The 15,735-nt window shown below is 49.4% G+C and overlaps 1 pseudogene; it reads right to left on the minus strand.

Moving 5' to 3' along the window:
- Positions 1-297: 297 nt before the first annotated feature.
- On the minus strand, positions 298-6,036 carry LOC133250679 (translation machinery-associated protein 7-like; annotated as a pseudogene).
- Between the last annotated feature and the right edge of the window lie 9,699 nt (positions 6,037-15,735).

Consider the following 15,735-nt stretch of genomic DNA (forward strand, 5'->3'; position numbering starts at 1 on the left):
GACAAGAATACTGGAGCGGGTTGCCATTTCCTCCTCCACGAAATCTTCCCAACCAGGGATCAGACCCCCATGTCTTACATCTCCTGCATTGGCAGGCAGATTCTTTATTACTATGCCACCTGGGAAGCCCCTTTTTGCAAATAAATTGGTTAATTCCAGGTGGTGTAGAATTCAGGATAGAACAAAGACTAAAGAACACTCTGGCAGGAATATTCTGGGCTGGGTTTTTGTGTGTCTCACAGCTAAGGTAGGAATGGCTGAGAAGTACTAAAGACAAGATGAGCCAGTGTATGATTTTTTTTTTTTCCACACAAGTTTATTATTCAATGGACAATAGGTTCCAAGACAGCGCTTCCTTCTATTATCAGCTCTAGGTGGCAACAGACGTCATGGCAGGACATCCAGGTGTTTAAACAAGAACGGAATGAAGGATCGCCATTGCCTTAGGCACAAGGAACAGCTTACTTTTTGCCAGATTTCTTAATTCCACCTGTGGTCAAGCGGCCTCTCCCCACAGCCCTCGCTTTTAGTTCCTAGAGTTTCTTCTGCTCCTCCTTCTGTATCTGCTGGAACTCATCTCATCCATCTTCTTGGCTTTCTTCTTGGGCTGCTTCAGGGGCTGCTTCTTGCCTCCTTTGAGGCCCGACATGGCGCCTGCCATGCCTCATTTTTTTGATCACCTCTATAAAGACCCTGAATCCCCATAAGGTCATGTTCTGAGATATAGGGGATAAGAACCCCAACATGTCTTTGGGGGATCACATAAATAATTCATATCACTGCCTAGCTTCTCCTGGAGGAGCAGAGGTGGGAGAGGGAGGAGAGACATGTGGGAAGATGTGGGGAGAAGCCTAGCCTGCTCCAGGCATGCCCACTTCATTTTTGTGGTTTGTACCCATGAAACATGCAGGGCAGACAGAACAGAAGAATTAAAATACAAAACCAGAGCACAAACCCTGATGGTGCCAAAGATGCAGTGGTGAGAACATTACCTGAAGAAGCTGTTTTTCTGTTGTTGTTCAGTTGCTAAGTTATGTGCAACTCTTTGTGACCCTGTGGATTGCAGCACGCCAGGCTTCTCTGTCCTTCACTATCTCCCAGAGTTTGCTCAAACTTAGGTCTATTGAGTCAGTGATACTATCTAACCATCTTATCCTCTGCCTTCCCTTTTTGCCTTCAATCTTTCCCAGCATCAGGGCCTTTTCCAGTAAGTCAGCTCTTCCCATCAGGTGGCCAAAATATTGGAGTTTCAGCTTCAGCATCAGTCCTTCCAATGAATATTCAGGGTTGATTTCCTTTAGGATTGACTGGTTTGATCTCCTTGCTGTCCACGGGACTCTCAAGAGTCTTCTCCAACACCACAGTTCAAAAGCATCAATTCTTTGTCATTCAGCCTTCTTTACGGTCACAACTCTCACGTCCGTAAGTGGCTTCTGGGCAAACCATAGCTTTGACTATATGGACCTTTGTTGGCTGATGACTTTTTGTGATTTGTCTCAAAAGTGTTTGGTGTCTGAAGTCCATCCAGTCTGGGTCAAGTTTCAGGTGGGGCAGTAGGTCATGGGCCCTGGAAGAGCATCTGGCTCCCGGGGCACAGGCCTGGGGAGACCCAACCCCTGGCAGGTGGGCCCTAGTGACTTTCCCAGGAGAAGAGAAGCATTGGTTCAAGGTTACACGTGGCCTGTTCCTGGCTCTGTGGATGGAGCATGCTGTTACCGTCTGCGATGCAGCGGGTCCTTTCAGCAGCACCATCCATGTTTCACAGCCCATGAGGCTGCCAGCCAGGTCTCAGGCTTTGGAGGTATTGGCCTCTCTGAGGCTAGGAAGCCTCAACCTTAAAACCTGGTACCGGAGAAAACACAGACAAGGCTGTCCGTTGCGGCCCATCCATCCTCCCTGTGCTGACACGACTCAAGAATCACATGACGCTTTGAGTGCCTTTGTTCAGAAGCAGCCTGGGGATGGCAGGGGTCTCAGCCTGCTAGACTCTGGTTAGAAATGGCGACATCTGAGTGTCAAGGCAACACCATCTGTTCCCAAAATCGGGCTCAGCAGGATCACGGCTGATCCATCCTCGCAGTCCACCTCCTCTTCCAGGTTTCTCTCTGGCGTCCTCCTGTGTCCTCTGGGAAGGCGCCCCCCAGGCTGGCCAGGAGCAGTCGTCAGCACCTGGCTCCCCTGTGCAGGGCCTGAAAGAGGGCCAGTGGGCAGGCGTTGTTAGGAGAGGGCCCCAGAGAGCCCCAGCAAGGGGAGGAAGAAGGTGAAACTGGAGGAGGAAATACACTGCAAGACACAGGGGAGGTGGGTCATGAGGACTTGGGCCCCAGAGCTTCAGAGTTGTCAGGTGAGGTCAGACAGGGAGCAGCTTTGCCCATCCACCCCTGGCTCCCATATTCAAGCAGTCACTCCCACATCTCCTGGCACCATCTGCATGCCAGGTGGGCTCCACGAGGAGAAGCCAGGGGCAGGAAGTGAACAGGGTTCCCCCAGACCTGCTCCCACAGCAGCAGCTGGGACCCGGGGGACAGGGCACAGGAGGCGCTGGGCATACCAGTCCCCCACGACATTCCTTCACTGCAGGGGCAGAGATTGTAATAAGCGAGTGGGCAGGCCCTTGCAGTTGAGTCTGGGTCCTGGGAACCAGGCCTCAGCCAGCAGGGGAGGCCGTGGAGAGCAGTCGGAGGCAGGCGGGGATGGGGGAGGCCACCTTGCCTCCACTGACTCACGGAGGCAGGAAGCACTCCTCTCTGAAGCCATGGAAGGCCCCAGATTGTTCCCTACAGTCACCAGCTGACCCCCAGCTGGTGGTGGGGTCTTCCTGACCGGCCCTCCCAAATGAATGCAAACTGGGTGTGAGATGATGAAAACACCCATTTATTCCGTACCTGCTATGAGGCTGGGGCTCCTTCCGCAGTATTTTATTGACCGTCCAGGATCCTGCAGGGCAAGCATGTGTGGGCCCCATTTTTAGAAGAGGACCCCAGGGCTCTGGGGGGTTGGCATCTCAGCAAAATCCACACAGCAGGCGTGAGGGTCAGAATGCAGGGCTGCCCGCACCCTCGTGAGCCAGGCCCAGGTTGACTTGGTTTTATGTGCTTTGTCGACACCGTGCCAGGACATCAGTAGAGGGAGTGCCCTGGAGGAAGACTTGCAGGGGGCCCTGCCATGGTGTGTGAGCGTGTGCACGTGTGTGTGCACACGTGCATATGCATGTAGTGGGACGAGGAAGAGCCACACATCCTCAAAACTGCCTGCTTTGGTTCTCATTCAAACCTACACAGGGCAAAAAACAAAACCAGGATGCCCAGTTAAACTTGCGCTTGGATGCCAGATAAACAGATATCGCATACAATATACTTATACCAACAAATTATTTGTGTTTATCTCGAATTCACATTTAATGGGTGTTCTGAATCTTACCACTGGCTCTCATGGGCTCTCAGCTGGCATATTCCTCACATTAAATACAATTAAATACCATGCTTTAAACATGTAGAGGGGTTTCTGTATACCTAGTGGGATGCTGAGTTATACTCAGGTAAAATAACCTGGACAGAAATACACTGAATTGTTAATAGCCCTTGTCTCTGGTTAGTGGGCTTACAGATGGTTTTATTTCCTTGTTTATACTTTTCTATATTTTCTAATTTTTTCAACTCACATCTACTTCACAGAAAACATTTTAATGACTCCAGTAACAATTACTCTCTCCTCCTTGGCACCTGAGACCAAAGGGCAGATTCTGCCAGCATGGGGGAGGGGACGGAGTGGACTTTGGCAGCTGTGAGCCCCAGGCCATGTGAATCATTCACCCTCAAGAGGGAGTCTTGAAGGGCTGATGAGGGGCTGAGTGCCTGGAGAAATGGGGCTGTGATGAGAGCAGTGACTGGAAAGAGTGGTTCAAAGGCAGTTCACGAATTGGCTACTTTGGATGAGAGGACTGTACAGGGGACCGCCCTGCCAGGTGCAAAGGCTGCTACCCACCTGGAGACAAGGAAGACTCAGGATGCTCTGGTGGAGAGGCTGAACTGCACCCACCGAGGGGCACATGTGCAGTAGGAACGCCACTAACATCGGCTACAGAAGCATATTCCCTGACAAAACTTCCACTTCTTCCCAAAAGGAAAACGAAGATCACAAGACCAGGCGTGGATTACAACCTCTTTTTTTTTTTTTTTTTAAGGAAAGGGCGTGTATCCATCCCCTTAGGAAAGAGTTGCAAGGCTATAAGCAAATGAGAACTTGTCCTCTCCGGGTGCCTCTGCAGACTGTCTGCAGGAAATCAGGAGCTGAGTGGTCCCACACGCAAGCCACGGGGTTGGGGGTGGGGGGTAGGCACCCTTCTAGGGGGCTGTCTTCATGCAAAGCCCATTCCTCTGCATCTCCTGGCAAAATGCTCCTTCTGCCATTTGAGACATCCATCATTGTAATCAGTGCTTCTGCTATAAATCTGTCACTCTGTAATCTGATACACTCTTTATTACCTACACACATCCCACAGCAGTCATCTAAAAGAATGATGTGTTTTTCACTTGTTGGCCAAAGTCAGCCAATAAAATGATAATTGCATGTTTGTTATTCACTTCACAAATTCAGGTAGTTGATCCAGACATCATAGAGTTCATTTTTCACTTATTTCCATATTAACCTTAAAATTACAAACAAACAAAAAAATAACTCTCTATACTTTTGATATAATTCAATAAAAGACTTCAAACTTTAAAAAAAAAAAAAAAGAGTGGGTATCCTGAAACTCCAGCTAGGTCCTGGCCACTGGCTAAATGCAGTGGGCACCTCCTTCCAGATTGTGCCAGGTGGTTCGGTGGCCAAGACTCCATGCTCCCAGTGCAGGGGGCCTGGGTTTGATCCCTGGTCAGGGAACTAGATCCCACATGCCACAACTAAATATCTCACGTGCCGCAACGAAGATTGAAGATGCCACACGCCAAAACTAAGACCTGGCACAGCCAAATAAATAAATATTTTTAAAAGAAAAGTAAAGTGTGGGGCAGGATCTCAGAGCCCACCCCTCGCTCATTCCCCAGGGCCTGGGGAAGGGGAAGTCCTGATTGATTCAGTTCTTGCGGGGGTGTCCACTCCTGAGAAGGGGTTAACCTCACCCCTTCAGAACTGCTTGGACCAAATGTGAGTGTGTACGTATGCACATGAGTGTGGTAGGGGACACAGGCCACCCGCCGCAGAGAGCAGACACTTTAGGAAGCTCCCTGCGCCCGTTTCCTTTTCTTTAAAGTGCTTGAGTGTCTGACAGTGGCTGTGTGACTCTGTTTTGTCAGTGATCAGGAAGGTGAAGTCGCCAACGGCTTCTGGACAAGGTGACACAAGAGCTGTGAGAATAGAAGCCCTTTGCCACCTGCCCCTCCCTGCACTGGGTGTTGCCTAGGAGTATGTGATTCCTGGAACCCCTGCAGCCATCTTGCCACTGAGGGGCAAGCCAAGAAAAATCTCACCAACCCAGTGCCCTCCCTGCATAGTTCATGAAATGATTGAAGGCATTGCTATCAACTACACTTCAATTTTTAAAATGCAAAAAAAAAAAAAAAAGAAATTTTTTAAAGAAAGCTTTGCTTTAGCTTCTGAGAGTTAGAGATTCTATTATTTATGACCAAAAGCACCCTATGACCACAGCCATTCTGTTGACAGACAAATAAATGGTCAGGAGGCCAGCTTAGTCATCTGGGTAGAATTTAGCTGAGACCTGTTCTGACACCTTTCTACCCAGGTACTATAAATGAAAACTTTGCCCCTTGACATGTCCCCAGCTCCCCATTCCCACACGACCATAACCTTCTGTGTGTGAAATGATTCCCGGTTGCCGTGGAGACCAGGACACCTGCAAAGGAAACAGACTGCACAGTGGGGTTGAAGGTTAGTCTAGGAGTAGGGCGTGGGAAGGCAGATTCTCCTGGCCCTTCTCTTTAATGGCCTAATTGTTATTTCGCACACAATAGTCTAATTATTTCCCTAAGGCTGGGGACACGGGCTTGCCTGGAATGGCTTTCTAAGTTGTCACAGGTCCCTTCCTTCTGACTCCTACTCGCGCCTAGCAGGGGCTGGGCAGCCCCCGTGGCAGAGACGGACCCTGGCTTAGCACCCCTGGAACAGCAGGGGTGGGCCAAGGGGAAGCTGCTCCTAATCTCACCCTCCACAGGACTGGACCTGGGCAGCACGGCTGGAGGTGTAAAGGTTCTATTTCTAGAACTCTCCAACCTGCCTGCTGAGCTCCAAGTCTCTACTGCAGGCAGGCAGATCGGCACGAACACTCATGAGATGCCCACTGAATGAATGCATCATCCACCCCACTTCCAGGACCAACAATCAGGCCTAGATTGGGTTTCATCTGACCCCTATTCTTTCATTCAACACATATTTATGGAGCATATTTCTCTGCTCTCAGGTGGGGATGCCTATGGTGGGCAGAATAAACCCCCCTTCCACCCCTCTCCACCCAGGGATGATGATGATCCTGGTCCTGAGACCTGTGTCATTTCTTCTGGCAGCAGGGACCCTGTAGCTGTGGTTCAGGTAAGGAATGTGAGCTGGGAGATCATTCTGGATTATCCACGTGGGCCCAATGTCATCCCAGAGGAAGAGAATCAGTGAAGGAGACCTTCAGGGAAGCAGAGAGGGAGGGAAGTGATGGCTGGCTTTGAGGCTAGAGGAAGGGGCCAGAGAGCCAGAAAGATGAGCAGCTTCTAGAAGCTGGGAAAGGATTCTCCCCCAGGATTTATAGAAGGAACCTCCCTGCTGCCACTTGACTTTATCTCAGCCAGGCCCACATCAGACCTCTGACCTCCAGCACCGAGAGCTGATAAATGCAAGCTGTCTTAAGCCACATGTAACAGCAGCCACGGGGAACCAGCCCAGCGGCCCTCTCATTGACCTCCATCCCCAGACCCCGCTTCCTCCCTGTGCTTCACACCTTCCTCCTGCCACCTTTGAATCCAGACTTTCCTCTCCCAATACAGCCTCTGATCAAACCAGTCAGTCCTAAAGGAAATCAACCCTGAATATTCATTGGAAGGACTGATGCTGAAGCTGAAGTTCCAATACTTTGGCCACCTAATGTGAAGAGCTGACTCATTGGAAAAGACTCTGATGCTGGGAAAGATTGAGGGCAGGAGAAGAAGGGGGTGACACAGAAAGAGATGGTTGGATGGTATCATGGACTCAATGGACATGAGTTTGAGCAAACTCCGGGAGACGGTGAAGGACAGGGAAGCTTGGCATGCTGCAGTCCCTAGGGTTACAAAGAGTTGGACATGACTTAGCAACTGAGCAAGAACTCATATACCACATAATTCATTCATTTAAGGTGTTCAATGCAATGGCTTTTAGTACATTCACAGAGTTGTACAACCATCTCCCAGCCATCTCCATGGTCAATTTTAGAACCTTCATCACCTCCAAAAGAAACACTCTACCCTTTCAGTAACACCCTGCAATTTCCCTCAGCCCCCAGGCCCTGGAAACCAAAACACTTACTGTTTTTCTATGACTGTGCCTGTTCTGGACATTTCATATGAGTGGAGTCGTGTAACACATGTTATTCTCATCCTTCCTTTTCCTCCTCGCCACCTCCAACCCGCCACTGCTTCCTGCACCCACCTGCCTGGCACTCTCTTCTCTCAATGGGGTGGGGGGCATGTCACCTGTTATGAGTGTTATTGTTGCCTGTTCTGGTGGTTGGGGGAGAGGTGTTGGGGAGATGCTTTCACTGTTTCCTTCAATGCAGACACCTGGGAGAGTCCCACAGGTGAGGCAGGGCATTGTCCTATTGGCCCCAGTCACACCTGGACGTGGGGAGGACTTCCTGGAGAATGTTGCCAGGACTGTGTGGAGGAGGAGGGATGTGGGCAGCAGGCCAGCCAGGAAGCTCCAGAAGGAGGGGCACGGATGTGTAAGAGGGGCTGCCAGCCCTTCAGGGGCCAGGACGGAGGCCCAGGAGGGTAACTGAAAGTGGGGCTGGACACAGGCTAGAGTGAGCGGCCTTCATGGGGGCAAAAGGACCACTGAAGGCCTGGGGGCATCAGGCCTGGGAAGGAGAGTCAAGTTCCTTTAGAGGCCACTGGCTGCTGAAGGGAGAGAAGACAGAAGGTAAGATGGAAGGAGGCCTGGAGCCTCTCAGAGGGACATTCCTGGCTGGTGTCCTGAATTAACCTCATGAGTTAGTTCATGCTCAGAGCACAGAAGAGGCCAAAGTTCCTGTCAGGTGCCCTGGTGAGCACTCACAGCCGCCTAATAGAGTCCTCCGCACTTTGCACCCGGGACTTCAGGGACTCCAGCCAGCTCCCCCGCCAGCCCACACTCTCCCAGCTCTCTCCTGGGCGCTTTCTGGGTTCTGGCTCCACCCCAGGTGCTTCACCACTGAGTGCCACACCCACCAGGGGTACCTGCAGATGGAGCCAGGAACCGCCACATCTCCCCCAAAGTCCTTGGTCCGGAAGTGGTGGCCAGGGACAAGAACAAGCAACTTGGCAGATTGGAGAGAGTCCTGTTCCCTTCATCTCCTGGCTGGCTTTGCAAATAGCAAAGCACGTTGTCTTTGTAATGCAAGAAATATCAGCTCTTTGTTAATGGTCATGACCCTGATGCTGGGAAAGATCGAGGGCAGGAGGAGAAGGGGGCAACAGAAAATGAGATGGTTGGATGGCATCACCAACTCAATGGACACAAGTCTGAGCAAACTCCAGGAGACAGTGAAGGACAGGGAAGCCTGGCATGCTGCAGTCCATGGGGTCCCAAAAAGTCGGACACAACTGAGCAACTGAACAACAAAATGACATCTGTGGGTTGCAGTAAAACCTATACGATAAGCTTACTTGAGAGAAATTCAAATATTGAACTATTTAAAAACAAACTTTCGGGGGGGAATAAATTAAGAGTTTGGAATTAGCAGAAATATATATATATATATGCTAATATATAAATTACAATATACAAAATAGATAAATAGCAACTGTACAGCACAGGGAACTATATTCATTATCTTATAATAACCTATAATGGAAAAGAATCTGAAAAAGAATATATATATACAAGAAAAAATTTTATATATCATATAAAACTGAATCGCTGTGCTATACACCTGAAACTAACATGTTGTAAATCAACTATACTTCAATAAAACAAAAAACAAGGAAAAATTTGAAATTTAATAGAAACAAAATTTTATACTCTTCAAAGAACCAAGAATTACTAAGAGGATGTTACGTAAGTAAGGTGCTAGATAAAATGCAGGGCACCCAGTTAAATGTGAAATTCAGATCAGCAACAATTTTTTTAGTATGAGTAGTCCCTGATAGCTCAGTTGGTAAAGAATCCACCTGCAATGCAGGAGACCCCGGTTCGATTCCTGAGTCGGGAAGATCCATTGGAGAAGGGATAGGCTATCCACTCCAATATTCTTGGGCTTCCCTGGTGGCTCAAGTGGTAAAGAATCTGCCTGTAATGTGGGAGACCTGGGTTCAACCCCTGGGTTGGGAAGATTCCCTTGAGAAGGGAAAGGCTACCCACTTCAGTATTCTGGCCTGGAGAATTCCATGGACTGTATAGTCCATGGGGTCACAAAGAGTTGGACACAACTGAGCGACTTTCACACATACACACAGTCATAAACAATAAAGTACAAGTATAAATTATAAACATTTGTGAGCTATTCATCATTTTTTGTAAGTCCATGCAATATTTAGGGTATACTTGTGCTAAAAATTATGAATCATTTTTAAAATTTCAAACAGAACATTAGTAAAATTGAGAATTGTACATTTTAATAAAAAATTAATAAACTATATTATGGCTAACTTTTTATTGTAAGTATGTCTTGTGCAATATTTGGGATATTAAAAAGTGATCTTGGGCAATAGCTTCACCACTCTGGGGCCTCGATTGTTTCATATCCAAGGTTGTAGTCCAGTGTACACACTCCCATCCCCACTTAATCAGGATCCTCCTTGTCCCCTGGGAGTGATGACACTGACCTTGGTTTTAACCAACATGATCAGGGAAGTTGGCCCCTGGCTGAGATGCTCTGACTCAGGTCATCCTGGAAGCCCCCCCTAAGGGGACTTGGGACCACAGGGAGTCGTTCCCAGGGCTGAAGGTCGAGGGAGAACTGGGTTGTGAGTGAGGACGATGGGGAGGCCACTCCAGGAAGGTGTGTTCAGGTAGATTGAGGTGATGATTTCCTGTGGCAGGTCCCAGCAGGCCGTTGCTGCCTTTGATGAATGAAGGAAGAATGTGGCCAGATCAGCAGAAGCGGTTTCCTGTGACTTGGTCTCCTCGGCGGTGCTGTGGTTGTCTACATTAACCTCTTCCCTCCTGTTGTTTCATCTCCAGAGAGGATGCGTGGTCCAGGCCCCTAGTGGGACTGCCAGGCCACCCTGCATCCCTGGGCAAGCCAATACCTTCAGTCTTATGAGTTTACCTGTATGCAAGGTAGGTGACATTCACCCAACTGAACAGGGTTCCGTGGGAACCTATGATGCTGAGGGGGCTCCAGCACCCAGGGCTGCTGGTAAGGGTGAGGAGAATGTGATGTTTCATTCTGTGCATCAGCTTGGCTAGACCATGGTGCCAGACATATGGCCAAGCATTTTTCTAGTTGTTACTGTGAGAATGCTTTTGGATGAGATCAGCATCTAAATTGGTAGACTTGGAGTAAAGCAGATTGCCCTTTGTGGTGTGAGTGGGCCTCACCACATCAGTCAAAGAACCCAATAGCACAAAAGATTGCCTTCTCAAGAAAAAGAGGGCTGCTGCAACCGATGAACTTTAGACTTCAGCTGGGTCTCCAGCCATCTGGTCTACCCCATAGGATTTGGGACTTGCCAGCCTCCATAATCTCATGAGCAAATTCCTCATGATAAATCTCTTAATTTGCACATTTTCACACCCACTGTTCTGTTTCTCTGGACAGATGTGATGAATGCAGGGCGTGTCAGGCCTGCTCCCTCCCCCAAGACCAGGAGAAGCTGACAAGCATCAGACACACAGCTCTCCAGGCTCGACCAAGGCTGGGAGAAGCCTTCTGGAGGGGCCAGATCTGTGCCAAACAACTGGCAGAGCTCCCCCAGCCCCTCCTTCATGGGCCAGCCCCACCCCTCCATCCCTAACATGGCTACAGCCAGGGTGTGGAGATCATTACTGCCACCACCAATAATCACCAGGAAACTCCACCCAGCCCAGCACCGACACAGGATTCCACAACAGCCAGGCCTCTTCTGACTCCTTGGGAGCATCTCTGTTTTGCTGTTTCAGAGTTGCTCCAAAGTGCAGCTCTGGGGGCCCACAGCCTGAGATGCCTCTGCCTCAGGAAGATGTGTCCTGTGAGTGGATGGTCATGCATGGGTCCCATTGTAGCCATTTCCCTGGGGAGGGAGCCCTGCCAGCCAAGATGGAAATGGTGGAGGGTAGGGTGGGGGTGGGGGCCCCTGGACAGCCTCCCCAGCCCCAAGCCCAACTCTCCAGCCCATGAGGCCTGGTCCTAGGAGCTCATCCAACTTGTTGGGAAGAGCCCAGGATGGCTCACTCCCACGCTGGGACCATAGTGTTCTAAGCTACTGCCTAACTGACTCCAAAAGGGGCAGCATGGGCTGCTCCCCGTGTCTCCACAGCCCCCGTTTCTGGCCGGCATCCAGATCACTCCCAGCACACCAGCCCATGACACATCTCTGTCCATTGTTCCCACCTGCAAGGGCTTTCCTGGTCTCCCTGACCTCCCAACACCATCCCCTAGCCACCTGAGGGCTGGGTCCCCAGGCAAGGAACTTCCAGGCCGCCTCCCTCCCCTTCTCCTCTGGGCCGGCTCTCTCTGTTACCCACTGTCCTCTAGAAGGTGAGCAAGTGTCAGAGACGCTAGAGGGCTTGGTGTCCTTTGAGACCAGGAGGTGACCCACACTGCTCGGTGGGAGCTTGGTCTGTACAAACGATGGAGGAAGTGAAGGAACAAAAGGTGGACTGAAGGGATGCCTTAGTCTGACATGTCCATGCTGCACAGCTTCATTACATCTACAAAAGAGATGCAGTGAATCATAAAACAAGACAGAGTCAGTGTAAAATAAGGACGCACCAGGCACCGCCCAGGTCCTTAGCGGGCCTGGAAGAGGAAAACACAAACAAGGGGCCCCTTTCTGCCTTTGGCTCAGGGCCTGGCAGCTGCAGGACTTGCTTCTGTTGAGGGACCTTTTTTTTAATGTATTGAGATGAATACACACAGCATAAGATTAGTCACGTTAGAGGCAACTGAGGAAGCATCTAGCACATTCACAATGTTGTTCCAACCCCGTGTTTCCTTCCCTCCAAAGGAAAAGCCTGGACCTCTCAGCAGTTTCTCCCCAGCCTCCCCCCAGGCCTGGCCACCACATCCAGGACTTTTCCTATTCATGGAATATACAGTATGTGACCTCCGTGTCTGTTGTCTTTCTCTGGACATAGAGACTTAGAGGCTCACTCACGTGGTAGCAGGCACCCATCCTTCCTTCCTTCCTGGATAACACGCTACTGTGTGGAGATGCTACGCTGGGTTGATTCCGGTACCCACTGACAGACCCTGCACTCTTTCCCCCTTGCTGGTTGGGAACGAGCTGCTCTGAGCACAGGTGCGCTTGCACTTCTCTGAGTCTCTGTTTGCAACTCTTGGGGTGTAGACCATCAATAGTTCACAGTTCACAGGACTGTGGATATCCAGTTTTCAGGCATCAAAGCTTCGCCAGCCCACAGTCAGGAGCAGAGGGCCGGCTTTGTACCTGGGTCTCCAGACTGCATGCCATTCTCCCTCCATGCTCAGGCTTCTCTGATGGTGAAGAAAGGGAACAGAAGGTGTGTCTTCTTGCCTTAGCAGGTGGGCAACACCCACCAGGCCAGGCCGCAGGCAATGTTGTTGGAGGTGGGGCCCACATAGTCTGCCACCACCCACCCGCACCACATGAAATAACCAGGTTGGTCCACATGCCGGGGCAGCTAGAGGAAACCTGGTTAGCCTCAGACAGAGATCAAGGTTCAGCGTCCCACAGAGAGAGGCAAAGCCCAAGTCTGGGTGGAGGGAGGGAGGGGAGCGGGAGGAGCAGGCTCATGAGTGAAGCCTCACCCAGTTAGTCAGTGGCAGGTAAACATCGTTATTTCCACTCGGGGCTAAAAGAACGAGAAGGAAAGTTCCCTGATGATGCCACCATCCCGAGAAGCCACCATCAGCCTCTGAAGGTGGATTTGAGTGGACAGGAAAATCTGTGTGGGTTAATTACAAAGTCAGTGGTCAGATCTTAAGTCAATAGAGAAGTCTTCAGGGTTGGTTTCATGGACATCACTGGTGTGCCTTTTTCATTCTCCCTCAGGAAAGGCCAGAGGTTCTCAGCTCCTAGCTCAGGCGCTGGCACTTGGGAAGGGCTGAGGAATGCTTGTTGGATGGATGTTGAAACTTGGGCTGCCTTAAAAAGTGAAAGCAGAACCCCCAGAATCCTGCACTTGGGATCTTTCAGAGAGCTGGGTCTCAGCCAAGATACCCTGCCTTGTTCATTCCCAAGCCCCTTGGGGTCCTCTCATCAGCAAATCAACATGTGTAGGCATGTTCACTTGGTTGTTGCTGCTGTTCAGTCACTAAGTTATGTCCAACTCTTTGAGACCCTACGGACCACAGCACACCAGGCTTCCCTCTCCTTCACCATCTCCTGGAGTTTCTCAAACTCTTGTTCATTGGGTCAGTGATCCCATCCAACCATTTTATCCTCTGTCGCCCTCTTCTCCTGCCCTCAACCTTTCCCAGCATCAGGGTCTTTCCCAATGAATTGGCTGTTCACATCAGGTGGCCAAATTATTCCTTGTGTGTTTTTTAATCAGATCAGTAAATATACACGGCGCATTAAGCAAAGAGCTCCGGACAAGGAAGCAGAACACAACTGTCCCCTGCCTTACTGGTCGCCCACTGCCAAAATCCAGCTCTCACACAGTGGGGCAGCCACATTCAAGTCCTGAAGTTCGTGACTTCCTAGTGGTCTAGTGGTTTAGAATCCACCTTGAAGTGCAGGGGACACGTGTTCAATCCCTGATTGGGGTACTAAGGTCCTATAGAGCAACTAAGACTGTGCATCAAAACTTCTGAGCGCCCACGCTCTGGAGCCCGAACACCACTAGAGAGCCCATGTACTGCACCAAAGATCCTACATGCTGAAACTAAGACGGAGGCAGCCCAATAAATAAATATATTTTTTAAAAACTTGAAGTTCAAATCTTTAGTGTTCATCCTGTCCTAAGTGGTCACTGCTGTTCACTGCTGTTTTCTGTTTAAGTCTTCATTTCTGACTACAAAAGATGAAGATTGAGCCCTTTCATAACAGCCCCACCCACACCCACAGTCACCCAGGGTGGTTATGTCAACAGCCACATTGAAATTAAAATTCACTGTTTGTACATCACTATGCCTAGGTCAATAGGCTTGGACCTGCCCCTATCCTATGTGGACCAGACATGAAGACTTGCCTAATACACATTTAGAAATGTTGTATAAAATGTGAGAATCCCTTTACATGATTATCTAAATGTACCAGAAAAAAAGGGAGCAAAATTTCTAGGCACCAAAGGAGAAGAGAGAAATGAAGACCAACCTGGTAAATGTGGCTGCCAGTCTCCATACTTGGGGAGTTGGGTCCAACATCCCAGGACACAAGAAAAGGCTGGGGCCCATGCAAGGCAGCTGTTGTTAAGTGAGACCCTTGACAGCTCCCTGCAAAGGAATATGTCTACCCACCAACAAAGAGAAAAGACCTGGAAACATACCTATCTCAGCCTGTGCCAGAGAAGAGAGAAGTGAAGTCACTCAGTCGTGTCTGACTCTTTGCAACCACATGAACTGTTGTCTGCCAGGCTCCTCTGTCTATGGGATTTTCCAGGCAAGAATACTGGAGGGGGTTGCCATTTCCTTCTCCAGGGAATCTTCCCAACCCAAATATCAAGCCCACAGCTCCTGAATCGCATGCAGACTCCTTACCAGCTGAGCCATGAGGGAAGTCAGCCCGTGCCATGGGTGGTTTAAAAAACCAAGCAAAAAAAAACAAAAACAAAACCAATCTAGAGAACTTGTAATGGTGAGCCTGTCCTTTTCAGGTGTGAGACTCAAACGTGTACTACCTGCATAGTCTAGGACTCACAAAGCCCTGAGATTAGCATGAAAATATTCACTGACTGCCAATACAAATGAGAATCTTGCAAACACAAAATCTTTCAGGAAAAACACGTCCTCAGCTTAAGCACAAAATATTCCCACAGGCAGAGCCCTACTGAAAATGAGCTCACAATCCAAAACTGTAAGACATGAGAAAACAATCCACCAGCAGACCCCATAAACAGGGAAATGAGATTCCTAAGAACCTCAGGTAATAGGACTATCAGATAATAGCTTTAAACAAACATGTTTAAAATGATTATAGATGTAAAAACAAGGAATTGAACCCAGGTACTGCTGGAAAAAAAAAAGGGGGGGGGCATATTCAGAAGGAGTGAAATAGAACTTATAGAAATAAAAAATACAATGGATGGAATAACAATATCAATGGATAAGTTAATGACAGGTTAGACACAGCCCCATTCTCACAAAGTCAGCTCCACTCTGCAACTGGAAGGCACAGCTCCTATATAGGGGCCAATGACGTAGACCATAGCGAAGGGAGAGAAAAAGATGGAGAGACAAACAAAGCTGACAATTAAAGGAGAAAATTCACAGCAGTG

The sequence above is a fragment of the Bos javanicus genome, chromosome 1 (genome assembly GCF_032452875.1).
Source record: "Bos javanicus breed banteng chromosome 1, ARS-OSU_banteng_1.0, whole genome shotgun sequence".
In the NCBI taxonomy this organism is placed as follows: Eukaryota; Metazoa; Chordata; class Mammalia; order Artiodactyla; family Bovidae; genus Bos; species Bos javanicus.